Genomic DNA, 20,855 nt, shown 5'->3' with positions numbered 1-20,855 from the left:
TGAAGCCATCAGACCTGTTGGGACAAGAAAACAGGGAACCGGGATTCCAAGTGGATGAATCCAGTACTAACAGGGCTTTTTTTTGTAGCAGGGACTCCTTTGCATATTAGGTCACACACCCCTGATGTAGCCAATCCTCCTGCAGTTTACAGTAGGCCCTGTACTAAGAGCCCTGTAAACTCTTGGGGGATTGGCTACATCAGAGGTGTGTGGCCTAATATTCAAAGAAGCTGCTGCTACAAAAAATGCCCTGAGTATTAATTAAAGCTTTTGAGCTTCCTGATGATTTCACTTAGGAATTAGTGAAATGCTTGTGCCTAGTCTGGGGTTAAAAAGAGCCCCGCTGACTTTTCACCGGAGGCAACTGAGAACTGCGTAGTTGAAGCTGTAAATTTCTGCATCAGCCACGGATATGAGCATGAGATGGGGGATCGATTCCATGCAAACAAGAGAGTTGGAAGATGCCAGTTATTGATGAGGGATGTTTCATGGATGGGGGATGCCAGGTAAAGGAGGGGGAAGTGAGAAAAAGACCAGGGCCGAGCATCCGGCCTTTAGAAATCACAGAGTTAAACTGTGAAACCCAAAGCTGAGAAGGAAAATTTCACACACAGATGAGAGTCTTGGATCAATGCTGAAGTTGTTACAAAGGCAGTAGTGAGTAAACATGGCATAAGGAAAAAGCCAATCTTAATGGCTAAATGGGATTGGACAAACATATGGAGCAGAGGTCCATCAGTGGCTATTAGCCACAGCGTATTGTTGGAACTCTCTGTCTGGGGCAGTGATGCTCTGTATTCTTGGTGCTTGGGAGGGGCAACAGTGGGAGGGCTTCTAGTGTCCTGGCCCCACTGGTGGATCTCCTGATGGTACCTGGTTTTTTGACCACTGTGACACGGAGTGCTGGACTGGATGGGCCATTGGTCTGATCCAACATGGCTTCTCTTATGTTCTTAATGCCAAATAGAGCTGCAACTGGTGGAGAAAGGGGAGCCCATCCAACATGCAGCAATGTGTCTGCGTCCCTGACCATGTGACCCAGAAGTAATGTCATCATGTGCAGAATGTCGAGGTGACACGCTGGTGCTTGGCGAAAAAGTTCTATGGTAAATTTGGCTTGCGACTTGCAGGGTTAACATTCTTCTCTTGTTTGCATCCATTCCCGCAAGGGAAGGGTCTCCCATCTTGTTGACCATGTCACTGCTTTTAGAATTGTAAGCAGATGCCACACAAGAAGGCTGCTTTTGGGGTAACTGGGGCCAATCACAAACTATTGGGAGGACCCAGGCTAAACATCCTTCTGCAATGGTGTATTGTTGGAACTCTCTGTCTGGAGCAAGTGATGCTCTGTATTCTTGGTGCTTGGGAGGAGCAACAGTGGGAGGACTTCTAGTGTCCTGGCCCCACTGATGGACCTCCAAATGGCACCTGGGTTTTTTGGCTACTGTGTGATACAGTGTTGGACTGGATGGGCCATTGGCCTGAGCCAACATGGCTTCTCTTATGACCTTATGCTCCTGATATCACCTAGGTTTAAAAAAAAAATCAAGTGATTCTAAGCATTCTCTGAGAAATCACTGCCCTCTTCTCCAGCTACGAAAAGACTTCGGAGTGTCTCTTGTTCTTTATCCCTTCCTTATGTCTTCTTGCTCAAGACTGTCAAATTGACTTCTTTTGTTTCTGTAGCAATCGACAATACGAAAAAATGCTTTGGCAGATCGTCTATGAACGAAATAAAAGTGAAATCAATAAGAGGCTGCTTCGGTTTCTAACCAGCCATACGAAAAGAAGCACTCCAGTGCACAACGTCCTGAAGATTTTTATTCTAAGAGACAGATGTCTTATTAGCAGAAGAATAAAAACCCGATAAAGGAGGGGGAAACTAGAGGGTTTTTTTTTTCCTTTGTCCTTTCCCAGCAGAAATGGCACAGAAAGTCAGTGGCATTTGCTTCGATTCCTGCCGCATCTTCACTTTTTTATATAGATGGAAATTAGGAATTGCCTTACTCACGTATTTAGAACCAAAAGCCTGATTCTTTTGTTATGGGAATAGATTAATTATTCCTTCAGTGGCTGCTGGGAAATGGCACACAAGATGTAATCGCTTTGGAATAATTACAAAAATGCACATCTGGCTCTGCCAGGCATGCCAAAATAGGTAGCTCTGAAAGCCAAGGGAGAAACAACGGGAGAAACGGAAAGACAGTTTTCGGCTCCCCTCCCCCACTTCCCAGGCTATGCCAGAGGGGTAATCCACAGAATGGAGGGCTTCTTCATATTTGAAAAATCCAATGGAATGCATTGACCAATAACTTCTCAGCAGAGAATTTCCTAAACATAGGCTCAGTTTTCATAAAGTACTGCTAGGACAGCAAGCCTGTTTCTGGACTGTACCACTACAGTTCGGGAATATGGTTATTATCACCCATTTGCGGTGAGAGTCCTTCTGCTGATGATCCCATGTCCCCTACACCTGTCAATAAACGGTGTTAGTGGGGGAGACAAATGGAAAGAAAGGGATAATGACACTGTAGGGCAGGGGTGTCAAACATGTGGTCCAAGGGCTGAATCAGGCCCCTGGAGGGCTCCTATCAAGACCCTGAGCAACTGGCTGGCATCTGCTTCCTTCTCCCTCTCTCTTGCTTCCTTCTGCATTGCTTTGCAAGGCTTGCTCAATTGCACAGCAGAGCCACTGAGTCAAGCCTTTCTTCCTTCTATTGGCTGAGGCTCTTCCCCCTCCTGGCCCCCTGGGGAAGGAAGGAAAGAGTCACAGCTTCCTTTGCCCCGTTTCCTAGATCCCATGACAGAAATACAAAAGTACTTTCTTTGTATTTCTGCCATGGGATCTAGGTACCTTTAAAAACAAGAGTGCTAACATTTTAAGCTTTTTAAGAAATATATATTTAATTGTGTTTGTGTTCTTATAAAGTTTATATCTCTGCTCGCTAATCTTAAATAGGTACACACATGGCCCGGTCTAACATGGCTTGGCCCAACCCAACATGGCCCAGCCCAGCAAGGTCTCATTTATGTCAGATCTGGCAGAGAGTTTGGGGAATTCCTACAGTGTCTTGATACCCCTTCTGGGAAAATGACACTACAGTGTTGAATAATGCTTCCTGTCCCTATGCCTTGCCCCTCCCTCTCCCTCCCAGCAGCTGAAGGCCAAGGCATGGTAAGTCTATGGGGTTCAACTACATGGATCTTATGAAATATCACCTGTCTATAGAAACAGTCCCCAGGTCCCAGCAGGGATCCCCCAGTTTTGCAGTCTCCTTCCCACCGCCAGCCAGCTGGCCGGAAAGGGGAAGCCCCACCCCAACAGCCACAATGTGCCTTTCCACCTTGGAAGGCTTAGAAGAAGCTTGGGAACTTGGAAGGTTTCTGTGCCTTTAAATCTCACTAGAAGCAAGGCTGGATGAGGGATGAGCTGGCAAAGTCGTGTGGCTATTCCCAGTGTGCTATGAGAAAGGAAGGGAAGCTAGCTTAATCCCTCCCATTGTTTCACTGGTGCTTGCAATCTGGGTTTATTTTGGCTGCTCTGTGTGCATGTGTGCACACATGCATGTTCACTTCCATTTAGTGGAAATGTAGCAAGCTGCTGGGGGAAAAGGAAATGAAGACTGTATTCAGGGGAACTGTACTGCTGTATTTTTATTTATTTATTGGAGTGAATGCGAATGTCTCCTTGCTCTGCCCCCAAAGTCCCCAGATATTTTCTGAGTTGGACCTGGCACCTAGCCCTTGCACAACCTTGTGGCACCAGCCCCTAACAATCAGTCTCTTCCCAGCTGGTGCCCTTTTGGCCAAACTTGTATGATGGATCTACTGCCCTCAGCTGGGCTTCCCCACAGGGCCCTGAAAGGTGCCCTTCCCTTTTCTGACACCCTGGTATCACAGCCTATCTAGAAGAATGGGCACATTCACTTGGAGGAATTCAGCCGTTCTGTAGGAAACACTGAAGGCCTCCCAAGATCTTTAGGCTCAGAGTCCCCTTTCAGCAACCTCATTTCTCCGAAACGCACTTGCATGTGTGTGTCTGGGATAATAAGCCCCTGAAGGATTAGTGCTCGCTTTAAAAATTGTCTTCCAAGTTCATATTTGCATTTTTTTTTAGCTTTTCCAAAAAGTACAATGTGATTCTGACCCATCTGTGTTATACAATTTACATTTCAGGACTTGCCAGCTAATTGTGTCAAGAGACAGTTCTGATTTCTTTTTAAAACAATGCTGGACGTGAGTTGCTGCAACTTTATTGAAACGCTTCTTCTTCTTCTTCTCCTCCTCCTTCTCCTCCTCTCTCTCCTTCTTCTTCTTCTCCTTCTCCTCCTCCTCCTTCTTCAACCATTCTTTATTATCAATGTCACCCTAGCGAATAGTTTAGGGCAAAAAAGTCTCGGTAATGCAGTCATTGCTCAGGGAGAAAGAATTCTGGATGAAGTCAAATCCCTCCTAGACAGACTCAGGTGCTAAATATTCTAAGTCAGCCTGGATGCCAAACACCCCATCACGGTTGACGATTGTGTGTTTTTCTCACCGGAGTTGGACGAGTTTTGTTCAAAGGATCTGGGACGCATCTTCGTGCGTTTACGCTCGGATGATGGATAATTGCATACATATTCAGAAAGCCTTGGCGCTCGGTACAATTTTCGAGTGTAATCCAGGCTGGGTGGTCCCCTCGTTGGCTCGCTATTGTTGCCTTTGTCTGTCGGAGGTGATTTGCCGGTACCAACAACTGCAGTAATCACTGGCTCCTTCTTCTGTGCTGAGAAGGGGGGGTTGAAGCAGATACAGTGAGGGAGATCTGCTTTGAAATTATCTTTTGAAAGCAACAGTGGGGAGCTCCAATTTTGTTCAAAGCAGAAGTGTTGAAGAAAGTAGCCTTTAATCCTCTTCTCCACAACTGAGGCTTTGGGGGACTGGGAAAGATGTCATCGGACACCATTCCAGTCAGCTTCCTTTGTCTCAGGTCTCCCAGAGTTGCCAGCCAATGGCTGCCAAGCGGCCTTCCCATCATCAACGTGTCTCATCTGATCTGATCAGGACCCTTAAATGACACGTTCCGCAAAGCGGTCGCCTTGAGCACAGGCTCCGGGATCACCAAAGTGATTTTCATTTCTCCAAAATTATATCTAATTAAATTACGTGTGGTTAATGCGCTTCAATTACATTGTCTGGTTGCAAGAAGAGGAGGAAATATAATACTGAAGTTCGAGACAAGAATTAATGTCTCTTCAGTAAGAGCTTTCGTCCTTTTTTTCCTTTCCTTTAAAAATATCAACCTATTTGGGCAACGGCAGCAAGCCACTTTCCGTACAATGTGATTTAGTTAACCTTTGTATTTCTTTCATGTATTTGATTCTCTGCTGCTGGGATATAATGAAATGTCTTTTTTTCTTCGAAGCGCTGTACCCTGCTACATAAGGCTCAAGGGATTTCGCCAAGGTTATTGCTTTTATGGTTTTGTCAGACGTTCCCAGCAGCTACACCTGATTTTTAAGTGGAGAGCAGTAATAATAATAATAACAACAACAAAAGCAGCAACGGTGTACTGTTTGGGGCAATAAATAATGTGATTAGAACCTTTTGGAAATACAAAGAAACCTGACCATAAAATCCCCCTTGCCAATGATCAGTTGAATCCTGCTCCCGAAAAAGGAAAACTCTGGGCCGTGTTACTACCTGCTCATTACATTAATTCAACTTCACTATTCTATTGACATTTTCAGCCATCCTACCCATGTGTAGAGGATAATGAGAAATGTTCCAGGGGGTATTTGGTGCGTTAGCCTCTGAGATGATGCAGCATGTGGCTCAAGAGGATGCTAGAAATGCAGTCATGAAGAAGAAGAAGATATTGGATTTATATCCCACACTCCACTCCGAATCGCAGAGTCTCAGAGAGGCTCACAATCTCCTTTATCTTCCTCCCCCACAAGAAAACACCCTGTAAGGTGGGTGGGGCTGAGAGAGCTCTCAGAGCAGCTGCCCTTTCAAGGACAACCTCTACCAGAGCTATGGCTGACCCAAGGCCATTCCAGCAGCTGCAAGTGGAGGAGTGGGGAATCAAACCCGGTTCTCCCATATGAATCCGCACACTTAACCACTACACCAAACCGGCTTTCAAACAGTGCCTGCAGACACTACACAACTGCTTATGAGAATAAATGCAAATGAAAAAGGGACCTTTCCATTGGACAAGAGGTCACCAACCCCCCAGGAGGTGAACATCAGTTGAGAACCAGAAGGGGGAATTTTGATATTTCAGAGAGCTGCTGCCAGTTCAAGTAGAATCATAGAGTTGGAAGGGACCTCCAGGGTCATCTAGTCCAAGCCTCTGTACAATGCAGGAAATTCACATATACCGCCCCCTAAATTCACAAGATCCTCATTACTGTCAGATGGCCATTTAGCCTCTATTTAAAAATCTCCAAGGAAGGAGAGTCCACCACCTCCTGCGGAAGCCTGTTCCACTGAAGAACTGTTCTAACGGTCAGGAAGTTCTTCCTAATGTTGAGCCGGAAACTCTTTTGATTTAATTTCAACTCATTGGTTCTGGTCCTACCTTCTGGGACCACAGAAAACAATTCCACACCTTGAAGACAGTGATCCTATCACCTCTCAGCCGCCTCCTCTCCAGGCTAAACATCCCCAGCTCCTTCAACCTTTCTTCATAGGACTTGGTCTCCAGATCCCTCACCATTTTAGTGACAGTACAGAAATAGAGGAGGCCTCTGCAACGATTACAGTGTCATTCCATTTGTGTGTTTTACATTCCATTTGTGCCAGTTTTACATATTAGGAATACCCAGGTTCCCACAATGCACTCAGTATGCATGTTCCCACAATGTGGGAACTGAACATATGAAGCTGCCTTATACCGAATCAAAATATTGGCCTATCAAGGGTCAGTACCGTTCACTGTGACTGATAACAACTCTCCAAGAGAGCTTTAAAAAACTCCTGCTACTTGATTCTTCTGAGATAAATGCTGCGGGTTGGACCATGGACCATCTGCTTGCCAAGCAGGTCCTCTATCACAGAGCCATTGCCCCTCCCCAACTGGCCAATGAATGGTATTTCCATGGATGTGCAATTTCTATTCCAGGGTTCTGGTTCACATGAATGAAAGCCTGTGGAAAATCCCTGCAATGCCCAAATGACACATTATAGGACCACATGTGTCTGCCTGGCTCAGGCAATGTGTGAATGGATGGCCACCATAACATTTGCAGATGGTTATGAACCAACTGATAGTATAAGGTACCTTCACATGTAGCCTTCTGGAATTTGCAGCTTTCAGAGGAGCATTTTTGCATATTAGGCCACACACCCCTGATGTAGCCAATCCTCCTGGAGCTTACAGTAGGCCCTGTAAGAAAAGCCCTGTAAGCTCTTGGAGGATTGGCTACATCGGGGTGTGTGGCTTAATATGCAAAGGAGTTCCTGCTTAAAAAAAAAGCCCTGTCTCAGAGTAACAGACAAAGGGAGGAGACAAAATAAGGACCAGGGTTGTAGCCAGCATGGGAGCGGCACAGGTGGCACTCCCTATCGATTTTGCTGTGCGTACTATCAGTTTTGCTGCACCCCACTCCAATCTGCCATCTGCCTTGCCTCCTTGTCCTCACTCCTGGCTCCCCTGACAGCCACATACCGGAATGTTCGCCGCTCTCCTTGCCCTCCTGCCTGCCCATGTCCTCTTGTGGAGCACCCCAGATTGGGAGCACTTCCCTTCCAGACAGAGCCTGACCTCCAGCACATGGTCCACCTCCAGTATGGTATAGTGGTTAAGTGTGCAGACTCTTATTTGGGACAACCGGGTTTGATTCCCCACTCCTCCACTTACAACTTCTGGAATGGTCTCGGGTCAGCCATAACTCTGGCAGAGGTTGTCCTTGAAAGGGCAGCTGCTGTGAGAGCCCTCTCCAGCCCCACCCACCTCACAGGGTGTCTGTTGTGGGGGAAGAAGATAGAGGAGATTGTAAGCTGCTTTGAGACTCTGATTCAGAGAGAAGAAGTCTTCTTCATTTTTTTCCGGATCTGGCAACCTAGCAACTGCTCCTGAATGCTCCTAAATGCCCCTGAAAAAAAAAAAAAACCCTGTCTGCAGGGATGATCAGGACCAGGGGTGGAATTCTAGCAGGAGCTCCTTTGCATATTAAACCACACACCCTGATGTAGCCAATCCTCCAAGAGCTTGCAAGGCTCTTTTTCATAAGCTCTTGGAGGATTGGCTGCATCAGGGGGTGTGGTGTAATATGCAGAGGAACTCCTGCTAGAATTCCACCCCTGATCAGGACAAGAGTGAAACTCTAGCAACAGCAGGCTCAGGAACTCCCTCCCTGATGAAAATGCAGGCCCAGGCATTAGCCTCATTACAAACACAAGGCACATTAGGCCTCCAGCTCAATGAAGGGCCATTGAAAGGGATGATGAATTAAGCCTTCATGGCTTGAAAGGGAGGGGAGGAAAAGAGACAGAGAACTTCAAGTATGAGTGAATCACAGTATGAAGACTGAAGCGTCCCAGAGAGCTTGGCGGGCAAATCGCCTCAGAAGCTGGGCGATGAATTTCTAAGGGCTGGCAGGTTTTTTTTTTAACAGCATAACAAATGTGGCGCGTGCTTAATTTGAAGGGTTGCGATGGTAAATGATTTAAACTGATAAAGAATGTATTCTTTTTTTTAAAAAAGCCTCTTATGTCTTCCCTGCCCTTGATATTTTAAAACAGTACATGGTTTAAAGCTTTTTAGGGTATTGTCTTGAGACCAGTGTAACATTTTATTAATGGCATGGAAGAATGAAGACCAATCATCTAGAGAAAAGGCTGGCTTCTTTTATCTTTTCAGTTCTGTGGCTTCTTGGGGGTGGGGTGGGGAAGCAGATCTCATTTTCAGAATGCACTACAAGTGTGGGAAGGTTGAATCCTACAAAAATGTAATCTTGGGGTCTTAAGAACATAAGGGAAGCCATGTTGGATCAGGCCAACAGACTATCCAATCCAACAGTGTGTTACCCAGTAGCCCAAATCCAGGTGCCATCAGGAGGTCTACCAGCAGGGCCAGGACTCCAAAGACCCTCCCACTGTTCCCCCCACAAGCACCCAAGAAGGCAGAGCATCACTGCCCAAACAGAGTATATGTGAATTTTATATATGTGTATATAAATTTTTTTGCCACTGTGTGACACAGAGTGTTGGACTTGATGGGCCGTTGGCCTGATCCAACATGGCTTCTCTTATGTTCTTAGAGTGTTTCCTCTATATCTTGTGGCTAATAGCCACTGATGGACCTCTGCTCCATACGTTTATCCAATGCCCTCTTGAAGCTGTCTCTGCTTGTAGCTGCCACCGCTTCCTGCAGCAGTCTTCATTTCTTGCCCCATCTAATGTTCTCAGTAGATAGTACATGGAATAGCAACATAATGTGTGAAATATAATAGTTCATTAATAACCACAAATACCAATTGACTGGATAGACAAATAAGCTTACTGTTTCACTTGGGATGCCACTGTCTCAAAGGTCAAAGGTTATCATCACAATCTTATTTGTCCACTAACCCCAGGTAAAATAAAAACAATAGGACCTTGTGATGCCCTGGTACAACATTTGGAACTCCCACCCAGGATCCCTAAAATGAGTAGCATAAACATAACGAAAACAACACAGGAGGGAGGTACTGTGTTTGGCCCCACCTTCCGTGACAGCCATTTTGGGGTAGCGCTCAGTACCTCCTCCTCCCAAAATCCCAAATGAGTTCTCAGGCTCCAAAGGGTTGGAGACTAAGGTTGCCAATCCCCAGGTGGGGGCAGGGGATCCCCCAGTTTGAAGGTCCTTCCCCTGCTTCAGGGTAATCAGAAAGCGGGAGGGGGCAGGGAAATGTCTGCTGGGCACTCCTTTATTGCCTATGGATACCAATTCCCATGAAGAATTGATCTGGGGCTCTCTGGGGGAGCTGTTGTTTGAGGTAGAGACACCAAATTTTCAGCATAGCATCCAATGCCTCTCCTCAAAACAACCTCCAAGTTTCAAGAAGTTTGGACCAGGGGGTCCAATTCTATGAGCCCCCAAAGAAGGTGCCCTTATCCTTCATTATTTCCCAACGGAGGGAAGGCATTTAAAAGGTGTGCAGTCCCTTTAAATGTGATGGCCAGAACTCCCTTTGGAGTTCAATTGTTCTTTTCACAACCTTGCTCCTGACTCCGCCTCCAATATCTCCTGGCTCCACCCCCAAAGCCTCCTTGCTCCACACCCAAAGTTCCCAGATATTTCTTTAATTGGACTTAGCAACCTTATTGGAGACTCCTGTAACTACTATACCCGGTAGCGCTCAGTTAGCTCTACATTACTGCATCTTTTTTTTCTGAGATGGGAGAAGGGACTCCCAAAGAATAATCTGCCGTTGGATACACCCACCCAGATTCTGTTGGGAAAACAACAACATGGTGACGCCAGATGGGCACATCTGAGAGTACAACGGGCTACTGAGTAATTTATAGCGTTATCGATTAAAAAGTAATGCTCAGTTAGCAAGCAAACCCAGGAAGGCTGTTATCACTTTTTAAGTTACTGCTGTAAACATTCATCTGGTAAAATAAATCAAAGGAAGAAGTCACTGCAGGGCCTGGAATGCATGTGTTATGTTATCCAAACTGATCACTCTCTATCTGTCTCCAGAAGGTGACTTAATAGCTTGTGGCAACAGAAGATTCTATATCAAGAAAGCTGGAAGTCAAAGGGGGAAAAGGTTACGTCTTTTCTGTTTCCCAGTTACCTTCTGCATGCAGCTATTGAGCAGCTCAGTTTCATTAAGAGAGAAGTTGTCTTTGCAGTTTAAAATGGACCGGACGGATTCAGAATGCCACAGCTTCATGACGCACTGTGGCCTGCTCTTTACGTATTCATGGGACTTTTCCTCTGTGGTCCACTCAGTGGGGGATTCTTCTGACCCAGGAAGTTCTTCATTCCTGGCCTACCAAACATCTGTTAAGACTCGGTTGTTCTGGAAAACTTTTCTTTTGCCCCAGTTGCTGGCTTGATATGTCCACTGGCCAGCATCAGAGGAAGGGTATCCAGCAGAAACTCATTTGCATTTTAGGCCACACCCCCTGATACCAAGTACCAACCAGGGGTGGAATTCTAGCAGGAGCTCCTTTGCATATTAGGCCACACCCCTCTGATGTAGCCAATCTTCCAAGATCTGTAAAATCATCATCTGGATTCCTCAGGAGCTGCTTGGTACTGAGGATCATTGAAAATTGAAGGACCGCACATCATTAAATGGACTTGACTTTGGAACCTGGAATGCAGAATTTTGGTCCTTGTCTATCATTGCTATTGCGTGTTCTAATTGTCAGGACATGATTGTAAGAGTGTTTGTATGAGGGTGTTTGAATATATGTATTTTGCCCAAGTACTGTAGTTTTGTATTCATTCTGAGGCTGGTTATCACGGAAACCTTGGGTTCTCCCCCAGTCACCACCTGGAGCTTGGCAACCCTAAAGATTGGGGGATTGCATGCTCTCTGTCCCCCTGCCTGAAGAAGTCAGGAAGGTGGTGGCCAGAGATGGGAACACCCTTCCCAAGAGGCTCTCGTAATGCTTCATTTTAAGTGCCAATCTGAAACACGATTTTGTTTCCCAGGCTTTAACTAGAGGGATTGAGCTTTTAAACTTTTTATGGGCTGCTCCTGACCCAAGGATAATTTTTATCTACATTATTTAATATGCTCACTGTGCATTTTATGCTGCCATTATGTCCTGGCTTGTTGTAATGGCATGAGCCAGATTTTTATTTTAATGATGTCGGCCTCTCTGGTGGTTTTTTCTTTTTTAAAAAAATAATAATTGTGTTTTAATGGCTTTGTTTTTGATGGGCGCATTTTAATGGTTTTGTTTTATTATCTTAGTTGCGAGCTACCTTGAACAGGCCTCCGGAGAGGAGGCATCTACATTTTCTAAATAAAACAAGCAAACAACATTCCATTTAACCAACATAAGTTGGAGGCAAATCTTGTTGTCGTGAACCTTGTTCACCATTAATACTTATCGCTCGTATGAAGAAGAAGAAGAAGAAGAAGAAGAAGAAGAAGAAGAAGAAGAAGAAGAAGAAGAAGAAGAAGAAGAGGAGGAGGAGGAGGAGGAGGAGGAGGAGGAAGAGGTGGTGGTGGAGGAGGAGATTGGATTTATTCCCCAACCTTCACTTGGAGTCTCAGAGCAACTCACAATCTCCTTTCCCTTTCCCTCCTCACATCAGACACCCAGGTAGGTGGGGCTGAGAGAACTCTCCTAGAACTGTTGTTGAGCAGAACATCTCTTTTGAGAACCATGACTGACCCAAGGTCACCCAGCTGGCTGTATGTGGAGGACTGGGGAATCAAACCCAGTTAGCCACCCTGAGCCCATTAGGGGAGGGCGGGATATAAATCTGATTAAATAAATAAATAAATATTAGAGCCCACAATATTAGAGTCCACGCTCCTATTCACTACACCAAACTGAATACTCAGAATATGAGAAAAAGGTTCATGGAGTTGGGTATCAGCACAGACACACACACAGTTTCTAGCCACACAGAGGTGCAGCTCCCATGTCCCTGGGGGTGTGTAAGTGTGCGGAAAGCCCCTTCAATTTGCAGTTTCAAGGCAAGTGATTAAGCAGAGTTCATCTGTCCTTGCTTTCCTCTGCAAACTCTTCTTTGGTGGTCTTCTATCTAAGTACCAACCGGGGTGGAATTCTAGCAGGAGCTCCTTTGCATATTAGGCCACACCCCTCTGATGTAGCCAATCTTCCAAGAGCTCACAAAAAAGAGCCTTGTAAGCTCTTGGAGGACTGTCTACATCAGGGGGTGTGGCTTAATATGCAAAGGAGCTCCTGCTAGAATTCCACCCCTAGTACCAACCCTGCTTAGCTTCTGAGATCGGATGAGATCGGGCTATACTTTACCATTCCGGGAGTATGTATGCGGGGACAATACTGTAATATTAAACCAAGAATTGCAGTAATCTCACTCCTAGGCCATCTGGAGTAGTGGTGCTCGAGACCAGAAGAGAGGGGTGAACAGCTGCTTCCCCTGGCCAGCCACAAAGGTGGCAACAGAGGACAAAGCATCATTGCTTTGTATTAGCAACTATTCCACGTACTTAAATCTGATGCCACTCGCTGACAATGTTTCAGAGGGACTCATTAAAAAAAGATGCCGAATAAACTGCATGTGCCCTTATCAGCATCATGGCCTCCAGAGGGTCAAGAAGGAGATCCAAGAGCTCCCAGTTGGTCAGTTGCCCCTTGTTCTTTCAACGGGAAATAAAAACATAAGACATAAAACTGTAGCCTTGGGTTGTCAGGGGTGGGGGAAACAAGCCCTGACTTGGCTCAAGATTTGATCTACGTCCAGAGTCTAAATTCAGATCTGGGCTCCCTGTCCCAGGGAGGGGCACTGTTTGCTTTTAAAAAGAGCAAACCCGCCCCCCATGGCTGAGAAGTTAGCAATGTTTCGCTTTGCTTTGTTCCGACAGCAGGTGCCAGGTTTTTGCAGATGGGCACCTGCTGCTCTTGAGCCAATTCCAAATTGTCACTTTGCCCCCTGCTGCCAGAGAGGAAGGAAGGCTGGCGGCCGCCACGTTGCAACCCAGAGAGGCCGTGTTCCCTTTTGAACTTTTCAAATGTTTGGAAGGCTGGGGAGCATGGTTTCTTCTGTCCCGCTTTCTCATGAATGCTTTTGCCTTTTCTCTTTGTAGACAGGCCGTTCGTCTCAAATAGAGGGCTCTGGCAGTCAGACCCTGATGCATTACAGCCTGCATTACAGTAGTCACTGGTCAGGGAAGGCTGCCACTCGTCTGTTCTCTTCTGCACCCTCACCACAGATAGGTTTGCAGGGCTTTTTTCTGTAGAAAAATTCCAGCAGGAACTCACTGTCATATTAGGCCACACCCCCTGACACCAAGCCAGCCGGAACTGCATTCCTGTGCATTCCTGCTTTTTTTAAAAAAAAGCCCTGGGTTTGTCAATTTCCAGCTGGTGGCTGGAGATCTCCTGCTATTACCACCAGGGCTTTTTTTGAGCAAGAACGCACAGGAACGCAGTTCCGGCTGGCTTGGTGTCAGGGGGTGTGGCCTAATATGCAAATAAGTTCCTGCTGGGCTTTTTCGGCTCAAAAGTCCTGTGTGAAACAATCGTGGCATCAGGGGGTGTGGCCTGATATCCAAATGAGTTCCTGCTGGGCTTTTACTACAAAAAAGAGCCCTGATTACAACTAATCTCCAGGTGACAAGAGATCAGTTCAGCTGAATAAAAATGGCCACTTTGGAACGTAGACTCTATGGCATCATACCCCATTGCAGGGCTTTTGGGGTTTTTTTTTTGTAGCAGGAACTCCTTTGGATTTTACGTCACAGACTCCTGATGTAGCCAGTCCTCCTGGAGCTTACAGTAGGCCCTGTACAAAGAGCCCTGTAAGCTCTTGGAGGATTGGCTACATCAGGGGTGTGGCCTAATAGGCAAAGGAGCTCCTACTACAAAAAAGCCCTGCCCCACGGAATTCCTTCCCTTCCCCAAACCCTGCCCTCCTCAGCCTCTGCCCTCCATATCTCCAACTATCCCAGGCTGAAGATGGGAGGAGTGTTGCAAGGAAAAGAGTCTGCATGCAGAGGTGCAGTGGGAAATGTCCTCAGCTTGATTAGAGCAGGGGAGAAATGCTTAGGGGTAGAAAATCAGAACATTCTTCTCTCAATAAAGATGCTCATTTCCTGCCCCGAAGCGTTTCTCCCCTGCTCTAATCAAGCGGAGGGCATTTTTCACTGCACCGCTGAATCCTGACGCCTTTCCTTGCAACGCCTCTGCCACCTTCCGACTGGGATAGAATGACTCAGGGACAGGGCTTTTGTTTTTGTAGCAGGAACTCCTTTGCATATTAGGCCACACACCACTGATGTAGCCAGTCCTCCTGGAGCTTACAGTAGGCCCTGGAATAAGCTCCAGGAGGATTGGCTTCATCAGGGGTGTGTGGCCTAATATGCAAAGGAGTTCCTGCTACAAAAGCAAAAGCCCTGTTCAGGGATCTCGGTTCCTATTTGTATCTGATGAAGGGAGCTTTAACTCTCGTAAGTGCATCGGTCCAAAATCTGGTTGTACTCTTAGGTGCTCCTGGACTTGAACCAAGCTATTCAACTAGACCAGGGATGGCCAAACTTGCTTAATGTAAGAGTCACATAGAATAAATGTGAGATGTTAGAGAGCTGCAAGACGTGAACATCAGATATTCAAGAGTCGCAATGAAGGAAGGAAGGCAAGCAAACAGATGGGGGAGGGAGAAGGGGAAAGAAAGCAACTTTAACTTGAATTGCCTCCTCCAATCTTCCTTTACACTTACTTCTACCTCTTCCTCTGCATCTACGCCAGTGTAGTGTAGTGGTTAAGTTTGTGGACTCTTATCTGGGAGAACCGAGTTTGATTCCCCACTCCTCCACTTGCAGCTGCTGCCTTCTGTCAGCCATAGCTCTCCCAGAGTGGTCCTTGAAAGGGCAGCTTCTGGGAAAACTCTCTCAGCCCTACGCATCTCACAGGGTGCTTGTTGTAGGGGAGGAAGGTAGAGGAGATTGTGAGCCGCTCTGAGACTCTGAGATTCGAAGTGGAGGGTGGGATATAAATCAAATATCATCTTCTTCTTCTTCTTCTTCTTCTTCTTCTTCTTCTTCTTCTTCTTCTTCTTCTTCTTCTTCTTCTTCTTCTTCTTCTTCTTCCAGATGGCTTAGCTTGGAGAAGAGATTTAAAGAGAGAAATGCCCTCTCCAAGCTGGCTGATGTGGTGGTGGGGGCTTGAGAGTCGCACAATATGTGTGAAAGAGCCTCATTTTGGCCACCTCTGAACTAGACCAATAGAGCCACTCTCTAAAACTACTTTCATGGACTGAAGTATTTTCAGACGTGGATTCTATTCTACAAAAGCTTATACTGGATTTTTTTTAAAAAATAAGTTGTATACGGTGACACATGACTTCTGTTTATTTTAACCACCAGCCTGTAACCCATCAGCACACCTCGAAATTACACCCTTTCTTACTTGTGCTGAAATATCTGTTAAATTTAAACACCCATTTTGGGGTATGTTCAGTCTTTTGTTTATCCCCTGCCTCTGCCCTTCACAGATTGGGAACGATGTTGAAAAGGCCTTCCTGCAGCAGTTATAAATAAAACATATGAAGAAACCCTCTCAGTCTTTTATTTCCTCCCCCCCCCCCCCAAGAAAGAAGTGAGCAGGGTTGGAATCAAGGAAACCGCCCGTATCCCCGTCACTCCAGGGAGACAGTCCTGCGTTAGCTGCAATCCTTGAAAAGGAATTGGTCTTTGTTCTCATTTTAAATTCCAATCCACTTTTTGTTTTTGGGTCGCTGTGTATTCCTGAAGAATGTATTTCAGGGGTAAAATTGAAATGGTTGCCTTTTAGGTATTAATTTTAAAAAGCATAAAGTGTGTGTGTGTGAAGGACTTGGAAATATGCATAAAAAGGAGCCCAGAGTCCAATCCACCAATAAATGATCAAGAGTATTAAAATAAACGGGAGAGATAATTTAGAAGGAGGAGGAGATAGGATTTATACCCTGTCCTTCACTTGGAGTCTCAGAATAGTTTACAATCTCCTTTCCCTTCCCCTCCCCACAACAGACACCCTGTGAGATAGGTGGGGCTGAGAGACTGCTCTTGAGAGAGGACTGCTCTTGAGAGAACAGCTCTGAAAGAACTCGTGACTAACCCAATGTTACTCCAGCAGGTGCATGTAGAGGAGTGAGGAATCCAACCCAGTTCTCCCAGATTAAAGTCCGCGCTCTTAACCACTATACCAAACTGACTCCCAGGGAACTGGGCACAACAGTCCTGCATTTCTTGAAGCCCCATCAGGGCTAAATAATAGCCAGGACTCTCCACAGGGTTGCAGGGTTTTTGAGCCAACCGGGAAACCCAGCCTTCATCTCTTGTTGCTCACAGGAACCAACGTTCTATTGGGAAATGGGTAGGGGTGGAATTCTAGCAGGAGCTCCTTTGATTATTAGGCCACACATCCCTGACGTAGCCAATCCTCCAAGAGCTTTCAAAAAAGAGCCTTGTAAGCTCTTGGAAGATTGGCTACGTCAGGGGTGTGTGGCCTAATATGCAAAGGAGCTCCTGTTAGAATTCCACCCCTGGGATAAAACCATATATAGGGGAGGGACGGTGGCTCAGTGGTATAGCATCTGCTTGGTAAGCAGAAGGTCCCAGGTTCAATCCCCAGCATCTCCAACTAAGAAGGGTCCAGGCAAGTAGGCGTGAAAAACCTCTGCTTGAGACCCTGGAGAGCCGCTGCCAGTCTGAGTAGACAATACTGACTTTGATGGACCGAGGGTCTGATTCAGTATAAGGCAGCTTCACATGTTCATATGTTCAACCACCTTCAGAGTCAACCTGGATAGAACTGGGGCGGGGGGAGAGCGGATTACTTTTCCCATCAGCCTGATTTGAATGTCCCAGGTTATCCTTATCAGATCGCAAGAGCTACACAGGGCCAGACCTGGTTAAGCATTTGGACAGAAGACCACCAAGAGAGTTCAGGATTGCTATGCAGAGGCAGGAAATGGCAAGCCGCTTCTCTTTGTCTCTTGCCTTGAAAACTTTATGGGATCACCATAAGTTGGTTGCAACTTGACAGAGCTTTCCGCCACCAGCAGCAGCAGCCTAAGAGAGAATGCTCATGCATGACATACATCTGATCGGACTGTAATGTTTTGCATTGTTCTATAATGCAAAAAGTAATCTGATAAACAGATGCAAGATGCTCACCAGGGCTTTTCTGTAGCAAGAGCTCCTTTGCATATTAGGCCACACACCCCTGATGTAGCCAATCTTCTAAGAGCTTACAGGTCTCTTAGTATATGCTATAGGGCCTTCTGTAAGCTTCAGAAGGATTGGCTACATCAGGGGTGTGTGACCTAATATGCAAAGGAGTTCCTGCTTCAAAAAAAGCCCTGTAGAACACCCAAAGTGTTCTGTGAAAAATTGGGTCCCACCTCACCATCGGTGAGCAGAATGTGATCCAGATAATTGACTTCACACATGCAGATTGTCGCTTGATGTCACTTGAGAAAGAAGAAGAAGATGATGATGATATTGGATTTATACCCTGCTCTTCACTCTCAGTCTCAGAGCAGCTTGCAATCTCCTTTACCTTCCTTCCCCACAACAGACACCTTGTGAGGTGGATGGGGCTGAGAGAGCTCTCCCAGAAGCTGCCCTTTGAAAGACAGCTCTGCGAGAGCTACGGCTGACCCAAGGCCATTCCAGCAGCTGCAAATGGAGGAATGGGGAATCAAACACGGTTCTCCCAGATAAGAATCGGTGCACTTAAACCGCTACACCAAACTGGGTCTCAGTTCGCTGACTCGGTTGATTGAACGGGTCATCAAAGAGAAAGTCCTTTATAGTCCATCACTAAAAATGCTTTTTTTCGATTGATCCCACCAGCCATCTAGCGTACAGTAACAAAGTCTAGAAAATTCAAATGAAGTGTGTGCTTGTGTGAATTGGGATCATACTTTCTTTAATAAATAAACGCGTTTTATTGTATTCATTTTTTATTCATAAAAGGAACAAAGACACCAGAAAGCGAGAAGTCCTCTTTTTTTTTGGTATTTGGTTGAAGTGGCAGCTTTGAATATTGGCAAGCCGTGTTGTATGACCAAGGCTATTACGATGTCGATAGTGATTGATGATTCCTGTACAAGTTCTGGATGAAAGCAATGAAGCTATCAGCCTACAAGAAAAGAATTTGCTCTGCACAGAGCCCCTACGATGGCTGTTTCCCTCCAGAAGAGTTTAACACTTGGCAGGAGTTGCGAAGTCCTCCGCAAAAGACAACCCTTGTGATCCCAGAAGCATGTATCTGTTTTTTGGCCTATAATAAAAGTGTTCTTGCCCTTTGGGGGAAAAGACAGTTAGATGGATTATAGCTGAGAAGAACTTGGACCATCAACTCAACGCACCAAGTCAGCAGTGCACGGGGGAAATGGCAGCGTTCCACCCTGCTGACGATGAGAGGAGACCCTTTGTTCTGTCTCAGTGGGAATCACTTGGTTTAATTCCGAGAAGTCGTAGGAGAGAAAGAAAAGAAAGAAGAGGGTCGGGGGCTATAGCAAAATAATTCTGAAAGGAACACTCCACAATAGCTATTTTCTTTCTGCTGTTAAGGAAGAAGAAGAAGACTACAGATTTATACCCCACCCTTCTCTCTGAATCAAAGACTCAGAGCAGCTCACAATCTCCTTTTCCTTCCTCCCCCTGTGAGGTGGGTGGTGCTGTGAGGGCTCTAATAGCAGCTGCCCTTTCAAGGACAACCTCTGCCAGAGCTATGGCTGACCCAAGGCCATTCCAGCAGGTGCAAGTGGAGGAGTGTGGAATCAAGCCCGGTTCTCCCAGATAAGAGTCCACACACTTAACCGCTACATTAAACTGATTCTCTCAGCATCAGGCATCCCAGCATCATAGTTTGATCTTCGGACATGTTTCATAGATTCCAAAACTGGCTTGGAATTCTTGTTTTACTGTATTTATTTATTTGGTGGTAGCAAGCGCTGCCAAGCCGTGGCTGACTTATGGTGACCCTGGAGGGTTTTTCAAGGCAAAAGATGAACACAGGGGGTTTGCCATTACCTGCCTTTGTGTTGCAACCCTGAACTTCCTTGGTGGTCTTCCATCCAAGTACTAACTAGGACCAACTCTGTTTAGCTTCTGAGATTTGATGAGCTAGGACTAACCTGGGCCAGCCAGGTTACAGCAGAAACCAACAGAGGTGGGTTTGCCATTGCCTGCCTCTGCACAGCAACCCTGAACTTCCATAGTGGTTTCCCATCCAAGTTGTCATGGCCAGCCAGCTACGTCCTCCTCTGAGGATGAGGAAATGGAATAATCAGGCCCTGCACTGGTGGAATGCCCACCTGAGCAGCTGGGTCTAGAAGCAGGTCCAGCAAAAGAAGCGTCAGGAAGTGAGAATGCTTCTCAGCCAGGCTGCTCATTCTGGTGGGGGACAAAAGAAATGGGACAGAGAACAGAGCATCAGTCACCACTTTTCCTGAACTAGCAGAGTGCAGAAGATAGAGAGCTCGACAGAGAGACAAAGAAGCACCTGTTTAATTGCCCCACAGCAATCAGTGCTAATTCCTGCAGCAGAGTCGTTACAGGAGCAGGAATGACAAGCTGGTAGGAAGGCAAGGGGTTTGCACCTGGAGGATGATGGAAACAGCAGTAAGAAGCAACACCTCGGTTTCAGGGGATGAGTCAGCTAATGAGGCAGATAAAAGGAATGTGCCAAACAAGGCTTGATGTGGAAACAACCTTGCTTGCTGCCACCTCTGTGAGCTAACCCACTCAGTCAACAGATTGCTACCTTGCTGCTGCCTTGCACTATGTCCTGTTTAACCTGTGCTTATTTTTCCAGCAAGAAACCCACACCCTGTCTTCTGCCCCAACTTCCAAGCTTTGGACCCTGAACTCCAGACCTTCCTGTTCCCCCAGTCTTTGGGCTGAAGTTTCAGCTCCCCAACTCTGGACTGGTTTGTTGACCTTGCTCTGATCTCATGCCTTGATTGATTGTGATTGTATTTGTGCATCCCAGAGACCCTGGGTAGAATAAACAGCACAGGGCTCTGCCCTGAACATGACACAAGTATTAAACAGGGTCAACCCTGCTTAGCTTTTTAGATCTGATGAGACTGAACTAGCCTGGGCCATCCAGCTCAGTAGGGGTTTTTTTGTGGCAGGAACTTCTCTGCATATTAGGCCACACACATAATTGCAGATAGCCAATTCTCCTGGAGCTTAATGTAGGCCCTGTAA

The sequence above is a fragment of the Heteronotia binoei genome, chromosome 3 (assembly GCF_032191835.1).
Source record: "Heteronotia binoei isolate CCM8104 ecotype False Entrance Well chromosome 3, APGP_CSIRO_Hbin_v1, whole genome shotgun sequence".
NCBI classification, from domain to species: Eukaryota; Metazoa; Chordata; class Lepidosauria; order Squamata; family Gekkonidae; genus Heteronotia; species Heteronotia binoei.
This window is presented reverse-complemented; position numbering follows the sequence as displayed.